Source organism: Sander vitreus, chromosome 24 (assembly GCF_031162955.1).
Source record: "Sander vitreus isolate 19-12246 chromosome 24, sanVit1, whole genome shotgun sequence".
Lineage (NCBI taxonomy): Eukaryota > Metazoa > Chordata > Actinopteri > Perciformes > Percidae > Sander > Sander vitreus.
Window position 1 is genome coordinate 13,125,119 of NC_135878.1, and position 21,409 is coordinate 13,146,527.

General features: G+C 40.0%; 1 protein-coding gene and 6 non-coding genes across 7 annotated transcripts in view; all 7 read right to left on the reverse strand.

Moving 5' to 3' along the window:
* LOC144512820 (uncharacterized) overlaps positions 1 to 21,409 on the reverse strand; it is a 289,800-nt gene that overhangs the window by 52,743 nt on the left and 215,648 nt on the right. The window lies entirely within an intron of this gene.
* Positions 5,333 to 5,406, reverse strand: trnat-agu (transfer RNA threonine (anticodon AGU)). The gene has a single exon. It is a non-coding gene; the product is annotated as a tRNA-Thr (tRNA).
* trnak-cuu (transfer RNA lysine (anticodon CUU)) lies at positions 5,665 to 5,737 on the reverse strand. The gene has a single exon. It is a non-coding gene; the product is annotated as a tRNA-Lys (tRNA).
* trnat-agu (transfer RNA threonine (anticodon AGU)) lies at positions 6,871 to 6,944 on the reverse strand. Its single transcript has one exon. It is a non-coding gene; the product is annotated as a tRNA-Thr (tRNA).
* trnak-cuu (transfer RNA lysine (anticodon CUU)) lies at positions 7,203 to 7,275 on the reverse strand. The gene has a single exon. It is a non-coding gene; the product is annotated as a tRNA-Lys (tRNA).
* trnat-agu (transfer RNA threonine (anticodon AGU)) lies at positions 8,608 to 8,681 on the reverse strand. The gene has a single exon. It is a non-coding gene; the product is annotated as a tRNA-Thr (tRNA).
* On the reverse strand, positions 8,940 to 9,012 carry trnak-cuu (transfer RNA lysine (anticodon CUU)). Its single transcript has one exon. It is a non-coding gene; the product is annotated as a tRNA-Lys (tRNA).

Consider the following 21,409-nt stretch of genomic DNA (forward strand, 5'->3'; position numbering starts at 1 on the left):
ATGAATGCCATTATTAAATACCATTATTACATGTAATAATAGTAATGTCATCTGAGCCATAATGCCAGATATTTTATTACATGTGTGGGGTCAATTGATATTTACGAGATTGTTTATTTTCTTCTCTTACCTGTTTTTTATTGGTTGACAGGGACCCCACAACTTATTTTTGAGTATTATTCAATTAAATTCACTTCTAAGCAGATAATGTTTTATTCCAGGATGTACTGATCTAACATTGTTTCCAGTTCTCATCATTTTGTACTTTATACAGTAATGTTTGTGCAAGTAGAACAACTTCAAGACCAAGAAAGACAACTATAATGAGCATGCCAAATGCGCTGATAATACACAATACACTAATATAGCAGCTGTTGCTACTTAAGATTACAGGAATGTATGTAGTATTGTTTTACACAATTGTACACCGCGTTGCCCAGAGCTTCAGAGAGCCAGAGATAATAGCAGGCCGGCGGCTGTGCAGTTAGTGTGGACTCTGTTTTTTTTAAAACTACATTTTTAGTCAAATTTATAGTTATTGTTCTTGACATGCAAGTCCTTTTAGCAATATATACTGCATGGTTGTAAAGTGCGTAGTCTCGCATTGCCAGACCTATCTCCACAGTTAGGATTGGTCATCGAGAACCGATTCCTACTTGGAATCGTTTCAAATATTACGATTCCAGTAGAGTTGTTTCTTTATTGGAATCGTTTAGAGGATTTGGTTTCAAATCCGATCATCACTTCCCAATTTAATATGCACAAGTTTTGGTTTCTGTAGCGGCCAGGCGCATGTGTTGCAACCAAGGAGAACAGTAAGCAGCGCTCAAGTGTGGCTTTATTTTAAATTGAAAAAGCTGTAAAACTGCAAACCACCATTGAATCAAAATAAAACGTTCCTCTTATTTGTGAAAATAGACACGTGACCCGTTTCAACTCCACCCCTCAAAGAATCGGAATCGAGAATCGATACTTCTCACTGTCTTTGAAATATGAGCCTTTGAAGTACTTCCAGATTCTCATCTACGGGCATACCCATAGATGAGAATTTGGAAGCATTCTCCGGATTGATAATTCATCAGTACATGTACCTAGAGTGTTACAGTGAACTGTGTTGGATGCAGCAATCTCCAGGCTTCCATTTCTAATTGGAATCAGTCCAATACCTCAAACGGTCTTTGAAATATGAGCCGTTGAAATAATTCCACATTTGCATCTTTGGCCATCCCCAGTGAAAACTTAAAACTTAAAGCAAGAGGCAGAGACAAACATGCTGTTCGGAACATTTATTATTAAAACCCAAACCGGTGTAAAAAAAATAAAAGTAAAGTAAAAGGGCCTCAAGTTAGCTACTGGTGCCCTGAACACACTGTAAAAAAACATTTCATTTTCTCATCTCATTCAACATTTATAGTAGTAGAGAAGGAGGGGACAGGATGAGGCGGAGGGAGGGGCGAGCTAGTTTCTGCTGGGGTTTCCTCCATCGCTCCAGCTGTCTCCTCAGTGAGGACGAGGGGCGCTGGCACAACCCTCAGTGCCTGCCCTGGGTGCTAAACCTTGCCTGAGCAGAGGTGTTGTGACAGACATTTTTTTTAGGTAATAGTTTGCAATTGGTGACCTCAATTTGTTGACTAATACATTGCACTTTGTAGGTGATGCGAATCCTTCTTGTGACCTTTGAAGGTCAACCTCCTTTTAGAGGGATGTGGAATGACATTCACTTCTGTTTCTTTGGCATCAGCGGATGGGCTCACATCACAGCCAGATTGTTTTCGCTTTTGCCATCTGCTCATCTCCTCCTCAGACAATGAGTCAGATGTAGTGTGGTCATCATAAACAGATTCCTCATTTGAGCTGGAATCGAGGTCATCATCATCATCATCATCATCATCGAGGGCATCCTCCAGGGCTTTCAGCCTCAGCCTTCTCGTTTTGTAGCCAGACATATTGTCCGGCACATCTGGGTTGCCACCTGCTTCCTCTCCGTCTCTAAGAGGTGTCGGCTGGCCTGGAAACCCAAACAAAAAAGTTTTTACAAAAGTTTTATATGAAAACAGTCCTTTGAGCAATTGTGTGTCAACAGTCTTAATCAACACTCCCAATAAACTTATGACATCCAGTCTCTAAAATGTGTTTACACCAAATTTGTTACTTCTACTTAAATGCAAACGTTAACATCATCTCACTTGTAGTTATCGCCCAAAAATTGATAATTCTAAAAATTCTGATCTATGGCCATAATCCAATTTTATATTAATTTCTTACTTTAGTGGAGACGCTGCTCCGAATCTGATTGAAGGTTACAGTCCCCTTCAAACCGGCATCCACCCAAGCCAGATGGAGGAAGTTCAGCAGCTTCTGGATCTGCCTGCCGAGTGGTGTGTGGAATACATATATGCTGTCCTGTCCTGGCCTACAGCAAATGCCCTTCGTCAAGTGTTCCAGCCATCTGTACTCCTCATTATTCAGGGAAAATTGTCCAAATGACCGCACCGTTTTGTGGTCATCCACCTTAGGATATAAAATATTAAACTAAACAGTGTATTTCTGTGGAGAGGTGGACTTTAAAAGAGCAGAACAATTCACTGGTGACTTGTGTGTGTGGCTTATGGGACTTTACAATGCTGACTTCAACAAAGACACTCATTTTAATTTCACCAATGAAATGTTCATTGCTTGGACCCACCACCCCTAAATAAATACTAACCAGAACTTGAAATCTCTTTCCATGACTCCACGTCTCACACTTGGTTACGTGCTCTTTGGTCATGTTGGTGAGCACAATGGACCTGTGTCCGGTCAGCATGGACAGGTAGTCCATTATGTAGCCAATCAGCTTAGAATGCTCAGCTTCGTCTCCCCCATTGCAGGTTACACTTTCTACAAAACATGGCAAGATATATGGGTCAAAGACGTGGCATGTCAATTATGGTGTCCAAAGCATATTCATAATAATAATGCAAAAGATAAATACTCACAAATGTGCCTGTAAGTTAAAGTTTTTATATCGCAAGACAAAGCTTTTCGATTTTTCTGTAAAGAAATTATTGGTATTAACTCTGATTCAATGTCATGTGGATTGTGCTTGCTCTGCATGGTTTTCAGGGTTGACTGTGAAACTTAAAAACAAATTCCAAGTGCTGCAAAACAATGTAATTCGGTACCTGTTAAAAGCACCCCCCCCCATACTCATATTGGTAGGGAAGAGTTTACAAGAGCGGGTCTTCTACCAGTACATCTAAGAGTAGAACAACTTAAACTGAACCATATGTTTAACATTGTTAATGGTCATGCCCCCAAATATCTATGCTCTAATGTAACCATGGTCCACATGCAGCATAGTCATAATACTAGGGCCAGCATCTGCACTTGCATAGTTCCTAGAGCTAGTAATGCAATTTAAAATTATTTCTTTTATACTGGTATCATGCCATGGAATAGTTTGCCTACTGCTACAAAACTCCTATCATCACGGTGGATTTTTAAAAGACCGGACAAGCAGCTTTTATGGAACAAGTGAATATTTATTGATAAATTGGATAGTTTTTACAGCATTTTTGTTTCTTATTTAGTTTGTATTATGTGATGTATTTCCCCCCCCCCCTCTTACTAATGTATGTCTTTTTAGTCTGAGTTAGTTAGTCTGCAACGCGTAGCGGGCATAGCAGGGCGTAGAAGGACATAGCAGGGCGTAGCAGGACGTAGCAGGGCATAGCAGGGCGCGGAGCAGGACCACCGGGACAGCTGCGACCAGGATTTAGGTGCCACCCTAGTCCAAGGAAACATGCTGGGCAAAAGAAACATATAAGGACTACGGGGAATAAGATCCCCAGAGCTGAGTTGGTAACAAGCATTTTTGGGACAAGGATGCACACAGATGGAAACAGAGAGAAGAGAGAAACTCAGTGTCTCAAAGGATATCACCCAGCAGTCTAAAACTATAACAGCATAACTAAGAGAGACAGGTTAAGGAGAGGAGCCTGGTCGGGCTGTACTGGACTGCTCCCTCTATTTTTTTATGTTATGGTAGATTAATCTGACGACTATGAAAAGAAGCAGAGAAGAGAATCTTAAAAATCTGAAATCTTGTAACTTTTGTTCTAGACTTTTATGTTGTAGTATTAGAATGTCAGGTTAACGTTCTAGATTTTTAAGATGTGGTTCAAGAGTGTAACAATACCATTCTATAATGTTAAGTTACAGTTATAGAATGTGAAGTTAAGCTAGGCGAGATATTCTAGACTATTAAATTGCTGTTCTAGAATGTTAATTACAGTTCTAGAATTTTAAGTCGTAGTATTAGAATGTCAGGTTAACGTTCTAGATTTTTAAGATGCGGTTCAAGAGTGTAACAATACCATTCTAGAATGTTAATTACAGTTCTAGAATGTTAAGTTAAGCTGGGTGAGATATTCTAGACTATTAAATTGCTGTTCTATAATGTTAATTACAGTTCTAGAATTTTAAGTCGTAGTATTAGAATGTCAGGTTAACGTTCTAGATTTTGAAGATGCGGTTCAAGAGTGTAACAATACCATTCTAGAATGTTAAGTTACAGTTCTAGAATGTTAAGTTAAGCTGGGTGAGATATACTAGACTGTTAAATTGCTGTTCTAGAATGTTAATTACAGTTCTAGAATATTAAGTTGTAGTATTAGAATGTCAGGTTAACGTTCTAGATTTTAAGATGCGGTTCAAGAGTGTAACAATACCATTCTAGAATGTTAATTTACAGTTCTAGAATGTTAAGTTAAGCTGGGTGAGATATACTAGACTGTTAAATTGCTGTTCTAGAATGTTAATTACAGTTCTAGAATTTTAAGTCGTAGTATTAGAATGTCAGGTTAACGTTCTAGATTTTTAAGATGTGGTTCAAGAGTGTAACAATACCATTCTAGAATGTTAAGTTACAGTTATAGAATGTGAAGTTAAGCTAGGCGAGATATTCTAGACTATTAAATTGCTGTTCTAGAATGTTAATTACAGTTCTAGAATTTTAAGTCGTAGTATTAGAATGTCAGGTTAACGTTCTAGATGTTGAAGATGCGGTTCAAGAGTGTAACAATACCATTCTAGAATGTTAAGTTACAGTTCTAGAATGTTAATTACAGTTCTGGAATGTTATGTTGTAGTATGCCATTATCAGGTTGAAGTTCTAGATTTTTAAGATGTGGTTCAAGATTGTAACATGTTAAAACAGCAGTCTAGACAGTTCTTTGTGTTAACTTTTTCCATTTACTACCAGGGTAGCATACCTGTCCCGTACTGTGTAGCATGCTGATAGGGTAAACATGCAGATAGAATGCAAAGAGTGGTGATCACTGCAACAACAAGGTGCTGCTGGGATTTGAACCCAGGATCTCCTGTTTACTAGACTGGCACTTTCACCAACTAAGCCACAGCACCTCCATGTGTGCTTCTGTAATATTAAATCTTCCATTATCTTTCACCTTATATAAGCTGTATAATATATTGGCTGATTGATACATTCTAACATTTACTATAACTAAGATTTTGCTGAGGTTTGCACTGTTAAAGTCCCCAAGGGCAATAATAAGCTATTCTGTGTATTTCCCTCCAAGTTAGTTAACTTGTTATTCAGGTGGTATAACACCTCACTGACAGAGTCCTGAACTCAAAGATTCCCGCTTTCAAATATAATATCGCCCAACGTGGGGCTCGAACCCACGACCCTGAGATTAAGAGTCTCATGCTCTACCGACTGAGCTAGCCGGGCTAATTTTAACAGACTTTAGTTGCTTCGCGACCGTTGGACCCATCGTCTCATCATAGACGTAGCTCGATAGACGACAGCTAGTCCTTTCTGAAGAGTACTTCTGTGTCTTTGTAGCCCTTCAAAATCGTATTAATCCATCCAGGAAGAGGGGGACTTTTCAGAGACATTGCACAATAAATTCAGAGGGATTGCACTTCTAGAATGTTAATAACAGTTCGGAGACATTGCACAATAAATTCAGAGGGATTGCACTTCTAGAATGTTAATAACAGTTCTAGCATTTTAAGTCGTAGTATTAGAATGTCAGGTTAACGTTCTAGATTTTTAAGATGCGGTTCAAGAGTGTAACAATACCATTCTAGAATGTTAAGTTACAGTTCTAGAATGTTAAGTTTAGCTAGGCGAGATATTCTAGACTATTAAATTGCTGTTCTAGAATGTTAATTACAGTTCTAGAATGTTAAGTCGTAGTATTAGAATGTCAGGTTAACGTTCTAGATTTTTGAAGATGCGGTTCAAGAGTGTAACAATACCATTCTAGAATGTTAAGTTACAGTTCTAGAATGTTAAGTTAAGCTGGGTGAGATATACTCAACTGTTAAATTGCTGTTCTAGAATGTTAATTACAGTTCTAGAATGTTAAGTTGTAGTATTAGAATGTCAGGTTAACGTTCTAGATTTTTAAGATGCGGTTCAAGAGTGTAACAATACCATTCTAGAATGTTAAGTTACAGTTCTAGAATGTTAAGTTAAGCTGGGTGAGATATACTAGACTGTTAAATTGCTGTTCTAGAATGTTAATTACAGTTCTAGAATTTTAAGTCGTAGTATTAGAATGTCAGGTTAACGTTCTAGATGTTGAAGATGCGGTTCAAGAGTGTAACAATACCATTCTAGAATGTTAAGTTACAGTTCTGGAATGTTATGTTGTAGTATGCCATTATCAGGTTGAAGTTCTAGATTTTTAAGATGTGGTTCAAGATTGTAACATGTTAAAACAGCAGTCTAGACAGTTCTTTGTGTTAACTTTTTCCATTTACTACCAGGGTAGCATAACTGTCCCGTACTGTGTAGCATGCTGATAGGGTAAACATGCAGATAGAATGCAAAGAGTGGTGATCACTGCAACAACAAGGTGCTGCTGGGATTTGAACCCAGGATCTCCTGTTTACTAGACTGGCACTTTCAACAACTAAGCCACAGCACCTCCATGTGTGCTTCTGTAATATTAAATCTTCCATTATCTTTCACCTTATATAAGCTGTATAATATATTGGCTGATTGATACATTCTAACATTTACTATAACTAAGATTTTGCTGAGGTTTGCACTGTTAAAGTCCCCAAGGGCAATAATAAGCTATTCTGTGTATTTCCCTCCAAGTTAGTTAACTTGTTATTCAGGTGGTATAACACCTCACTGACAGAGTCCTGAACTCAAAGATTCCCGCTTTCAAATATAATATCGCCCAACGTGGGGCTCGAACCCACGACCCTGAGATTAAGAGTCTCATGCTCTACCGACTGAGCTAGCCGGGCTAATTTTAACAGACTTTAGTTGCTTCGCGACCGTTGGACCCATCGTCTCATCATAGACGTAGCTCGATAGACGACAGCTAGTCCTTTCTGAAGAGTACTTCTGTGTCTTTGTAGCCCTTCAAAATCGTATTAATCCATCCAGGAAGAGGGGGACTTTTCAGAGACATTGCACAATAAATTTCAGAGGGATTGCACTTCAAGAATGTTAATAACAGTTCGGAGACATTGCACAATATTTCCAGAGGGATTGCACTTCTAGAATGTTAATAACAGTTCTAGCATTTTAAGTCGTAGTATTAGAATGTCAGGTCTAACGTTCTAGATTTTGAAGATGCGGTTCAAGAGTGTAACAATACCATTCTAGAATGTTAAGTTACAGTTCTAGAATGTTAAGTTAAGCTGGGTGAGATATACTAGACTGTTAAATTGCTGTTCTAGAATGTTAATTACAGTTCTAGACTTTAATGTCATAGTGTTAGAATGTTAGGTTAACGTTCTAGATTTTGAAGATGCGGTTCAAGAGTGTAACAATACCATTCTAGAATGTTAAGTTACAGTTCTAGAATGTTAAGTTAAGCTAGGCGAGATATTCTAGACTATTAAATTGCTGTTCTAGAATGTTAATTACAGTTCTAGAATTTTAAGTCGTAGTATTAGAATGTCAGGTTAACGTTCTAGATTTTTAAGATTCGGTTCAAGAGTGTAACAATACCATTCTAGAATGTTAAGTTACGGATATAGAATGTTAAGTTTAGCTAGGCGAGATATTCTAGACTGTTAAATTGCTGTTCTAGAATGTTAATTACAGTTCTAGCATTTTAAGTCGTAGTATTAGAATGTCAGGTTAACGTTCTAGATTTTGAAGATGCGGTTCAAGAGTGTAACAATACCATTCTAGAATGTTAAGTTACAGTTCTAGAATGTTAAGTTAAGCTGGGTGAGATATACTAGACTGTTAAATTGCTGTTCTAGAATGTTAATTACAGTTCTAGAATTTTAAGTCGTAGTATTAGAATGTCAGGTTAACGTTCTAGATTTTGAAGATGCGGTTCAAGAGTGTAACAATACCATTCTAGAATGTTAAGTTACAGTTCTAGAATGTTAATTACAGTTCTGGAATGTTATGTTGTAGTATGCCATTATCAGGTTGAAGTTCTAGATTTTTAAGATGTGGTTCAAGATTGTAACATGTTAAAACTGCAGTCTAGACAGTCCTTTGTGTTAACTTTTTCCATTTACTACCAGGGTAGCATACTTGTCCCGTACTGTGTAGCATGGTGATAGGGTAAACATGCAGATAGAATGCAAAGAGTGGTGATCACTGCAACAACAAGGTGCTGCTGGGATTTGAACCCAGGATCTCCTATTTACTAGACTGTCACTTTCACCAACTAAGCCACAGCACCTCCATGTGTGCTTCTGTAATATTAAATCTTCCATTATCTTTCACCTTATATAAGCTGTATAATATATTGGCTGATTGATACATTCTAACATTTACTATAACTAAGATTTTGCTGAGGTTTGCACTGTTAAAGTCCCCAAGGGCAATTATAAGGTATTCTGTGTATTTCCCTCCAAGTTAGTTAACTTGTTATTCAGGTGGTATAACACCTCACTGACAGAGTCCTGAACTCAAAGATTCCCACTTTCAAATATAACATCGCCCAACGTGGGGCTCGAACCCACGACCCTGAGATTAAGAGTCTCATGCTCTACCGACTGAGCTAGCCGGGCTAATTTTAACAGACTTTAGTTGCTTCGCGACCGTTGGACCCATCGTCTCATCATAGACGTAGCTCGATAGACGAAAGCTAGTCCTTTCTGAAGAGTACTTCTGTGTCTTTGTAGCCCTTCAAAATCGTATTAATCCATCCAGGAAGAGGGGGACTTTTCAGAGACATTGCACAATAAATTCAGAGGGATTGCACTTCTAGAATGTTAATAACAGTTCGGAGACATTGCACAATATTTCCAGAGGGATTGCACTTCTAGAATGTTAATAACAGTTCTAGCATTTTAAGTCGTAGTATTAGAATGTCAGGTTAACGTTCTAGATTTTGAAGATGCGGTTCAAGAGTGTAACAATACCATTCTAGAATGTTAAGTTACAGTTCTAGAATGTTAAGTTAAGCTGGGTGAGATATACTAGACTGTTAAATTGCTGTTCTAGAATGCTAACTACAGTTCTAGACTTTCATGTCGTAGTATTAGAATGTCACGTTAACGTTCTAGATTTTGAAGATGCGGTTCAAGAGTGTAACAATACCATTCTAGAATGTTAAGTTACAGTTCTAGAATGTTAAGTTTAGCTGGGTGAGATATACTAGACTGTTAAATTGCTGTTCTAGAATGTTAATTACAGTTCTAGAATTTTAAGTCGTAGTATTAGAATGTCAGGTTAACGTTCTAGATTTTAAGATGCGGTTCAAGAGTGTAACAATACCATTCTAGAATGTTAAGTTACAGTTCTAGAATGTTAAGTTAAGCTGGGTGAGATATACTAGACTGTTAAATTGCTGTTCTAGAATGTTAATTACAGTTCTAGAATTTTAAGTCGTAGTATTATAATGTCAGGTTAACGTTCTAGATTTTTGAAGATGCGGTTCAAGAGTGTAACAATACCATTCTAGAATGTTATTTTACAGTTCTAGAATGTTCAGTTAAGCTGGGTGAGATATACTAGACTGTTAAATTGCTGTTCTAGAATGTTAATTACAGTTCTAGACTTTCATGTCGTAGTATTAGAATGTCACGTTAACGTTCTAGATTTTGAAGATGCGGTTCAAGAGTGTAACAATACCATTCTAGACTGTTAAATTGCTGTTCTAGAATGTTCATTACAGTTCTGGAATGTTATGTTGTAGTATGCCATTATCAGGTTGAAGTTCTAGATTTTTAAGATGTGGTTCAAGATTGTAACATGTTAAAACAGCAGTCTAGACAGTTCTTTGTGTTAACTTTTTCCATTTACTACCAGGGTAGCATACTTGTCCCGTACTGTGTAGCATGCTGATAGGGTAAACATGCAGATAGAATGCAAAGAGTGGTGATCACTGCAACAACAAGGTGCTGCTCGGACTCTGAACCCAGGATCTCCTATTTACTAGACTGGCACTTTCACCAACTAAGCCACAGCACCTCCATGTGTGCTTCTGTAATATTAAATCTTCCATTATCTTTCACCTGATATAAGCTGTATAATATATTGGCTGATTGATACATTCTAACATTTACTATAACTAAGATTTTGCTGAGGTTTGCACTGTTAAAAGTCCCCAAGGGCAATAATAAGCTATTCTGTGTATTTCCCGTCCAAGTTAGTTAACTGGTTAGTCAGGTGGTATAACACCTCACTGACACAGTCCTGAACTCAAAGATTCTTGAGAATCTACGCCGCCGCCTTTCCTGGCGTCCATACCGGCCTATCTATGGCGTCAGCCCTGCCTGCCGCTCCGCAACAATCGCCACAGGAGACACGGTAAGAGAGGAGGAGTACGTGTCAGGCTCAGATAGTACCTGGCATCATCCTCCACCAGCGATCTGGGCTATCCGTGTGTTGGGTTTTCCGCGGAGTTCATCGGCTGCAATCCGCGGCGTTTTCTGGTACACAGTTACGGTGTCTCCGGTCGACTGCACCCGACTCCGAGTGCCCATCTTCCTGCTGCTGGAACAGGAAGCGCTCAAAGCGAGGCTGCGAGCATGGGAATCTCTGCCCGATCAATCGTGCTTCCCAACAGACAGAAAGACGCTCAATTCGCATGGCGCTGATCAACACTAGATCACTCACGAATAAGACTTTTATATTGAATGACTTCTTTACAACAAATGCGCTGGACTTTCTGTTGTTGATGGATACCTGGCTGAAACCAGGTGATGACAGCGCCTTCTCGGAGCCCCTCCCCCCCAGCTGTTCTTTCCTCAACTCGCCCAGAGTGTCAGGTCAAGGTGGTTGGCTGGCCACTCTCTTCAAAGATGAGTACAGCTGCAGATTATTACCTGCATCCTGTTATAATAGTTTTGAGCTTCAGCTGTTTGTGGCTGATCTGGATTCTCCTGTGTTGTGTGCAGTTATTTATCGCCCACCAAAACTCAACAAGGATTTTATGAGCGAGTTTTCAGAGTTTTTAGCTGATGTTGTTCCTAAATATGACAAGCTCCTGGTTTGTGGGGACTTAAATATCCATGTGTGTTGCCCCTCAAACCCACTTGCTCATGATTTTAAAACTCTTTTGAACTCATTTGGCCTTAATCAATGTGTGTAAGGGCCGACACATCATCTTGGCCACACCCTGGATCTCATCATCTCATATGGGCTTTCAGTTTCACTTAGTGAAATAACATAAACTGGTATTTCAGATCACTTCCCCATCAGGTTTGAGATCAGTGTTCCGCCACCTGCTAGTCGGCCTATATCCTCAGCTTCTAGGCCCCGCTGCATCACCTCCTCTACAGCTGGAGAGTTTGCTTCTGCGTTTGTGGGCTCACAGTTTTATGCAAAGAATGTTCTGGTATCTCCCTCTTCCCCAGATAACATTCTCTCTGTGTTCCACTCCACATGCACTGACATTTTAGACTCTATTGCCCCTGTTCGGGCTAAAACTATTAAACCTAAGGTGGACCCTTGGCTAAATGACACCACAAGGGCTCTTAGGCAACACTGCAGAAAAACTGAACGAAGGTGGAAGAAGGACAATTTGCATGTATCTCTGGGTTTATTAAGGGACAGTCTAGCAGCATACCAGAAGGCTGTGAAGGTGGCGAAGATGCAGCATCTCTCATCTGTCATAGCTAGCAGTTGCCATGAACCTAGAGTGCTATTCAATGTGATAAACTCTGTTGTGAATCCATGCACCTCTGCTCTGACAGATGTTTCATACAGTACATGTGAGAATGTTCTCTGTTATTTTATTGACAAAGTTGCATCTATCAGGCAAAACGCCAGTGCTAATTTCAATGTGTTTGTACCTGCTGCTCCTGTGCACTCTGCTGGGTTTGGGGAATTTAAGCCAGTTTCTCTGACATTGCTAACTGAGGTAGTGCAACACATAAAACCAACCAACTGTCCTTTAGACATTGTTCCTGCCAGGATAGTGAAGGAGGCTTTTAATAGCACCATTGGGTCAAGTCTTCTTACTTTTTTTAATTCCTGTCTTAGTTTAGGTTCTGTCCCAGCTGCTTTTAAACATGCTGTGGTCAGGCCCCTACTTAAGAAGCCTCAGCTTGACCCCACAGTATTGTCCAATTTTAGACCAGTTTCACATCTGCCTTTTCTGTCAAAGGTTTTGGAAAAAGTTGTTTTTATACAGTTACAAGCCTTTTTGCAACTGAACTGTGTGTTTGAAAAATTTCAATCTGGTATTAGATCACGTCATAGCACTGAGTCTGCACTGCTTAGAGTGCACAATGATAATGCCTTGACTGTAGATGCCAGGAATCTGGCTGTTTTAGTGCTTTTGGACCTCACAGCGGCATTTGATACAGTGGATCATGCAGTCCTCCTCTCTCGCCTTGATCAGTGTGTAGGCATCCAAGGCTCAGTACTTACATGGTTTAGATCCTATTTGACAAATAGAAGCTTCTCTGTCATGATTGGTGACTTATCCTCGTCAACTGCTCCTCTCTCCTGTGGGGTACCCCAGGGTTCCATTCTTGACCCCACCCTGTTTTCTTTACATATGTTGCCTTTAGGGTCAGCTGTCAAAAATCTGGGGGTTACTTTTGATTGCAACATGAAATTTGATAAGCAAATCAGCAATGTTGTTAGAATGAGCTTTTTCCAGCTTCGTCTCCTGGCTAAAGTTAAACCCTTCCTTAACAGGCATGATCTAGAAAAGGCTATTCATGCTTTCATTAGTTCAAGGTTGGATTATTGTAATGCTCTCTATGTTGGTCTGAACCAGACCTCCATCTCACGACTTGTACAAAATGCTGCTGCTCGCTTTTTAACAAATACATCTAGACGCGCACACATCACTCCCGTTCTCTACATCCTACATTGGCTCCCTGTGCATTTTAGGATCAATTTTAAGATTTTATTGTTTGTTTTCAAGGCCTTAAACGGCCTGGCCCCAAATCAGCTGGTTTTAGAAGTCCCAAGGTTAAAGTACAAACGATGGGGTGATCAGACTTTTGCAGTCGCTGCCCCAAGACTCTGGAACAAGTTACCCCCTGAAATTCGGACGACTACAGATGTAGCGCTTTTTAGGTCTAAACTCAAAACTTATCTGTTTAGAAAGGCTTTTAATACATAGTAGTGGTGTGACAATTTCCCTCTCCTATTTATATATAACCTTTTCTGATTTTATTGTTTCTATGTGTCATTCTTTTTATTGTATGATATGTTATATGATGTGTGTTTTAGTCTTGGTTTCTGATGTGAAGCACTTTGGATACCTTTTGGTTACTGTAAAGTGCTATATAAATAAATGTTGATTGATTGATTGATTGAAGCTACAGCACCTCCATGTGTACTTCTGTAATATTAAATCTTCCATTATCTTTCACCTTGTATAAGTTGTATAATATATCGTTAGACGACAGCTAGTCCTCTCTAAAGAGTACTTCTGTGTCTTTGTAGCCCTTCCAAAATCGTATTAATCGGGCCAGGAAGAGGGGGACTTTTCGGAGGCATTGCACAATAAATTCAGAGGGATTGCACTTCTAGAATATTAATAACAGTTCTAGAATTTTAAGTTGTAGTATTAGAATGTCAGGTTAACGTTCTAGATTTTTAAGATGCTGTTCAAGAGTGTAACAATACCATTCTAGAATGATAAGTTACAGTTCTAGAATGTTAAGTTAAACTGTGCTAGATATTCTAGACTGTTAAATTGCTGTTCTAGAATGTTAATTACAGTTCTAGAATTTTAAGTTGTAGTATTACATTGTCAGGTTGAAGTTCTAGATTTTTAAGATGTGGTTCAAGATTGTAACATGTTAAAGAACAGTCTAAACAGTCATTTGTGTTGACTTTCTACATTTGCTACCAGGGTAGCATACTTGTTTCATACTGTGTTTCATGGTGATAGGGTAAACATGCAGATGGAATGCAAAGAGCAGTGATCACTGCAACAACAAGGTTGTGCTGGGATTTGAAACCAGGATCTCCTGTTTACTAGACAGGCACTTTTCAATCAATCTGTAAAGGCATCTCTCCAAACCATCCTGAAGGATCAGGTCATCCCTGAGGAGGTCCTACTGACCGTCCTCAATCTCAATTCCAAGCCGTTAGGCTATGCTTCATCGGATCTTGCAGATTCTGATCCCGTGACCCCTAATCTTCTGCTCATCGGGTGGCGGGATGCTTTGCTGCCTCAAGCTGTGTATGGCTCCAGTGACCTGCTAGGACGCCGCCACTCTCGACACAGTCAGGTACTCGTTGACCATTTCTGGGGTCAGTTCACCCGCAAGTACCTCCCTGGTCTCCAACAACATCAGAAGTGGCGGAACTCAACGACAGACCTAGCTGCGGATCCTGTCGTCCTGTTGGTCGATCCACAGCTGCCGAGGGCGCTATGGCCTCTCAGATGCATCACACGGATCATCCACAGTGATGATGGCAAGGTACGCACTACAGAGATCGACATCAAGGGCAAACTCTACACACGTCCTGTCGTCAAACTGATGGAGCTTCTAGAGCTCCCGAGGATGCCTGACGACGGAGATACCAGCGCTCCCTAGCCCAGCAGTGACCTTCCTGTTACTGCGCATTCGTCTGTGGCTGTGGAAAACTCCCTGCTGGACTGATGAGCCGACATCACTCCTTGGACTCACGCATTTGAGTACAGCTGCTCCTTAAGTTGCACGTTGCTTGTATAAAGCTTTTGTTGTGTTGCCGTGTGCATTATTGAGAACTTAAGTGCACAATTTTATGTCCATGCTGGTGTTGCAAGTATCTTTGTTTGTGTAGTCAACATGGCAAGGCAAATTTTTTTATAGAGCACTTTCTCATACACAGAGGTCATTCAAAGTGCTTTACAGGCAGAAACAACAACAACAAATATACAATTGAGATACATGAGAAGACAAACATATTGTAAAGGCATAACAGTTTAAAAACAAATAAAGTAATTCAAATACGATCAAGCAAGCCTAATTGAAAGCTCTGGAGTCTTTAACTTAGATTTAAAAATTGTTACAGTTGGTGCATGCCTTAGATCCAGCGGAAGCTGGTTCCAGCAGTGGGCAACGTAATGGCTGAAGGCCGTTTCACCACTCCTGGAAAGAACTCTGGGCACCACCAGCTGACCAGTACCTGCTGATCTGAGAGACCTATTAGGCTTGTAGTCAATAAACATGTCGGCAATATATTTTGGGCCTAGACCATTGAAAGACTTGATGGCAATAAGTAAAGCCTTGAAATCGATTCTGAATTTAACCGTAAGCCAGTGCAGTGATTTGAGAATTGGGGTAATGTGCTCTCTCCTCTTGGTGTTTGTGAGTATTCTTGCAGCAGCATTTTGGATGAGTTGCAGCTGTTTTATGGTCTTAATAGGAGCATTAGTAAGAAGCTCATTGCAGTACTCTACCCTACAAGTAATAAAAGCGTTAATGATCTTTTCTAGATCATGTTTTGATACAAACTTAGTTACCGCTTTAATGTGATGACCAAAATGTAGGTCTTCATCAATTATTACACCAAGATTCTTGACTTTGGTACTCGTTTTTAGTCCTCTAGAGTCAAGGTAAGTCCTAAGTGACAGTCTTCCTTTTTTGTTGCCAAACAGAATTTGTTACATCCACTGTTTTATTTTCTCAAAGACAAAGAGGAAGCATATACAAATTGAATAGAAGGGGCCCAAGGATAGATCCTTGTGGAACTCCATATGTCATGGTCGTTCTCTCAGATTCAACATTGTCCATCCTTACTACATATCCCCTGCCATCTAAGTATGACCTGAACCACCTGAGGACAGTGCCTGAGAGCCCCACCCAGTTTTCTAATCTATCCAGGATTGTGTGATCGACAGTGTCAAAAGCTGCAGTGAGATCTAATAACACCAGGACTGTCAAACTACCAGCATCATTATTCATGCGAATATCGTTTAGAATCTTTATGAGAGCAGTTTCTGTGCTGTGATATTTACAGAAACCAGATTGATTGCTATCGAGGATGTCATTTTTTTTGCAGGAATTCATTGATTTCATTAAAAGCAACTTTCTCAATAATTTTGCTTGCGAAGGGCAGATTCGAGATAGGCCTGTAGTTGTTAAGTATGGAGGCATCGAGATTTCTCTTTTTCAGAAGGGGTCTGATAATTGCAGTTTTCAAGGATGCAGGGAAACTGCCTGTGAGTAACGAGCCATTTACAATAAGTAACAAATCCATTGCAAACGCACTGAAAACTTTTTTGAAGAAACTAGCAGGCATGGATGTCTAGAGAGCACTGGGATTGCTTAAGATTCTGCAGGATTTCTGCGAGCGTTTTATCATTAATAGCATTAAATTCAGACATAGAGACCATTACTTTTGTATGGGGTAATAAAGTGTCAATACTTTCAGTCAGATTGGAGCTAATACAGAATCTTATGTTTTCAATTTTATTTCTGAAGAATTCGGCAAACTCCTTACATTGTTTAGTTGAGACAAAGTCAGGGCACGACTGCATGGGCGGATTAGTTAACCTATCAACAGTGGCAAATAACATACGTGTATTATTAATATTATCATTAATAATTCCAGAAAAGTGGGACTGCCTTGTACTGCGTAGCACAGTGTTGTACTGACAGAGTTTATCTTTGTAGATCTCATGGTCAATCTGTGTTTTCGTTTTTCGCCATCTTCGTTCTGCCTTCCTGCATTCTTTTTTCTGATTAGCTACTGTCAGGGCATTTCTCCATGGGGCTTTCTGTTTACCAGACCTTATTTTAGTCCTAACAGGTGCTATGACATCAAGTACTCCGAGTATTTCAGAATTAAACTGATTGAGATGATCTTCTACAGACCCTGCTGCTGTAATTAATTTATTAGATACCAATTCCATGAAAGTAAGACTGGTGTCGTCAGTAATATACCTTTTTGTTACCGATTTAGATTGTGTGTGAATCACTGGAGAAACTACTGCATCAAAGAAAATGCAGTAGTGGTCAGACAGAGCTAGATCCGTAACATTAACACCAGCAATTCTAAGACCCTTACTGAGCACCAAATCCAATGTATGGCCTTTCGTGTGAGTAGGGCCATTTACATGCTGCAACAGCTCGAAAGTATCAAACAGGGCACAGAGATCTTTAGCAGTGTTATCATTCGGATTGCCAATATGAATATTGAAATCACCAGTTAGCATACAATAATTAAAATCAGTACATATAAACGACAGCATTTCAGAAAATTCATCAATGAAGCTTGTACAGTATTTTGGGGGTCTGTATAAGGTAACTAATAAAACGCTTGGTGAGGTTTTTTCCCACAGTACACAAATACTCAAAGGATTTGAATTCACCTAGTGAAATCTGTTTACATTGAATTGTATCTTTGAAAATAGTATCATGACAGTATTTTTCTTTATTATAGTTCAGGATAGCATGCTTATGTCTAATGTAATGCCAGAAACTTACTGCAAATATATCATTCAGAAGCAATAGTTAATACTTTTATTCATGGATGCATGTTTGTACAGTGTTGTACATTTGTTATTTACAATCCTGCTGAGGATTAGTCTGGAGGATTAACTGTTGCACTCGCGATGGTGTTGCTGGTTTAATTGTTGAAGCACATTTCACCATGCCATTTGCGCCACTGGTCTATTACATGACTATTGACCTGAGTGCTGCTGCTGTGTTCTGTTTGTGGTCTTAGATCGCCATCTAGTGGCCAATACATGTAACTGTACAATTAAACCTACAGTGTATTCTTTACTACATTGGATTGTATTGATTTACATTACTATCCAGTATTATTTGGTTGTTTGCACAGCAACTATTTATTGTATAGCAATTATGTATATTGCATTTAATTATGCATATTGCAGATTGAGTTGTTGCTTATTGATCTTTAATCTGTATATGTGTGCATTCATTATGTACAGGTTATATTTACATATTCTGTTTTTCCTTATTTTACAGAAAACCACACATACATAAACACATACTATTGCAAGCAACAAGCACTTTATTCACTGCTGGATTTCGATGTCAATAAATCTGTTGAACAAAAACCGAAGGTTGCAGCGACTCTCTTACAGGAGTACATAGCCAGCTCGGGTAGCGCCAGCAAATAACGTACACGGACTTCACAATTACCACCAGGTAAGTGATGCCATTGAATCATTGAACCGGTGATGTGATGCAAATATACTGGAAAATGTAATGGAAAATGGTTTCTCCTCAGTTCTATTGTGTTTTTTGAGTATGTAATTATTTGGGTGCAGAGTATTGTTAGGCCTAGGGGAAATTTACTTTAAATGTAAACCCAGTTTTGTTTTCCCCAGTAAGCAGAGAAGCAGCATCCATTGCTGTAAATGCATATCGGTTCCAAAATACCAGTTATCGGTTTCTTTAAACCGATAAAAAAACCCAGTATTGGTCGATCCCTGGTTAACAGACCTAGAGAACTCCTTTAGTAACCAGGGTTTTTGTGCAGGTGTACACCTTACCCAGGGTAAGATCGGGTTACGCGCCTGCTCATGCTCCCTAGGTTATGTGTGCCCCTCCCCACTCCGCTGGAGGGGCTTTTGACCTGGAAATGATCGTGAGTGCTGTGGAAACCGTTGCTATGATACAACAAAACAGCAGATCAGCAGCAAAGCACAGAGCATCCGGTCCATCTGCTTCACTCCCTGCCGAGACAGCAGCAGACGACTAAAGTAGATGACTAAACAGATTGTCCATATCCGGGGCTGTCTCAGCAAAAAAATGTGGAGGGACCGAGCAGCCCCGCTGCGGCTGCTGGCTAATGTTAACGTTAGTTGGGGAGCTTGCTAATTCCATCAAACATGCTGAGTTGATCAGAACTGACCGAGGTCAGACCTTCTAATGGTGGCAATTGTACTTGTGAGATAGGCCGCCTTGTTGCCCGATTGATGGTGAAGTCTGTCAGGCCTCGGGGGTTTTGCACTCTAAATAATTAAAGCATTTTAGAGCTGTGATTGCCGAGTGTTTAAGACGTTGGACTCAAAATCCAATGGGGTTTCCCCGCCCAGGTTTCAAACCCTGCTCACTGCGATTCGAAGCCCTAACATCATCAAGGTTTTCTGAGAATAAATTTTGAGCTCTTGGAGTAAGCTTTGATTTCAGAATTGGTTGCCGTGCAGAGAACCTCTTCCAAACTAATAGTGCAACAATTAACAAACACAAAAAAACATGTGTATCATACAGTCTGTGTATTTGTTCCGGTGCTGCCTGCTCTCATATAGAGTATGCCAGTTTGAAGAGGTAGGTTTAGACAGGATTTGAATGTGGGAAGAAAGACAGTGGATTGGCTTGTGGGATTGAGTTCATAGTTTTTTTGTTTTATGAAAAAACAGAATTCAACAATATTACTACAGGATATTTCTACAGACATTCTTACTCTTACATCTCTTTTTGTTATTTAGTTATAATAATAACAATGATTATGATAATCTTTATTTACTAGATCAAGCCTTTATCAGATCAAGCCTTTATCAGTTATCCTGGATTTATAAATTCTGCCTTGTGAAATAGACCCCAGCTTTTAACATAGAAAGGCAGTCTTTAAGAGAACTCTGTCAGGCCAGCTGCCTCTAGCTGGATCTCACTTCTCTTATTTGATAGCTTCTCGGTCCTCGGTTGAACCGGAAGTTGTTCTGGGCCCCTCCTTGATGAAGGCCGACACAAAGTTTTATTCCTTCCCCGAGGATCAAGGAGGGATCTCCGAGGAGCTATAACTGAGAAACACGAGAGCAGCCTTCCTGGAAGCCGTGCAGCTGAAAGCCGTTGCTAACTCTGTTGCTAACTCTGCCCATCCTGCTGACGAATTCACGTAACGCATCAGGGGAAACGGCGTCTCATTCCATCCCGTCTCTCCTGTGCTTCCTCGGTAAGATGGACTAAGATGGAAGGAATGAAGGAAAGTGGAGGAACCAGGGATGCTATGTAAGGAGTGAGATGCAGCCTCTGTGTTTCTCTCCTCCCCTGTGCTGGTGTCTGTGTGTTTGATTGCAGGAGTGGAGCCAGCTGTGAGGGAGTTAGGAGTCCAGCTGCAAGTCGTCAGCTATCAGCCTCTGCTTTATACTGTACACCTGCTTTCTCCTGCACCTCAGCGTCAGATCGGAGACAAACTTTGCTGTCAGTCTCGTTTGTTCTTCGTTGGATATCATTCACTAAACCCCCGTCTCTAATGTCAGTAATCAGCTGGGGAAGTTTCTTGTTCATATCTGTTTGTTAAAGTCTTTAACTTCAGGTGGATTTTCCCAAAGAACTTTCCCTTTCTCCGGGTCTACATAATTCGCTTCAGCCTACAGTAAAATACAATGCATTTAATAAATGTAGCCATGGATGTTTCTCAGTTAATCGGCACCATTTTTGGGCATCTTGTGATGCAATTTCCTCGGTGGCGTAACCAACGGACAAATAAACCCCCAGCAGGCCTAGGAAGGACGGAAACAACAGACTGATGTGGCTGCTGTCAGTGCTGGATAATGTTATAACTGATGATGAAATGCAGTCATTCAGAACAAACGCCAGAGCAGACAAAGCATGAGACGTGATGGACACGGTGCGAAGAAAGGGAACTGAAGCCAGCTCAGTTCTGATCGCTGCTCTCCGTCAGCTGGGTCCACGCCTTTCCAGAGGGCTGAAGTGTGGAGTGGGATGATGAATCTCCAACAAAACTGACTGGTACACATTACTTCTTGTCATATTTAATTGAGAAGCTATTACAGTAAAGTCTGTCTTTTTTTGGCTCTGGCTCTGAAATTGATTCAGTGCAGTGAAGATGGGAGAAAGGGAGAAGAAAACGTGCTGTTCTTTGTTTCAGCCACTAGATGGAGGCAGAACTCCACTGATGGACTAACAGGATGCAGAGTGAAAACCAGACACATAATTAAAGTGAAGATCATGCACCAGAGGCCTGTTCTACGAAGCAAGATTTGGGGTTACCCAGGTAACTTCAGGTTCAACCCAGAGTTTTGTGTATCACGACGGTGGATCACTCATTACCGGGTTAAATCGC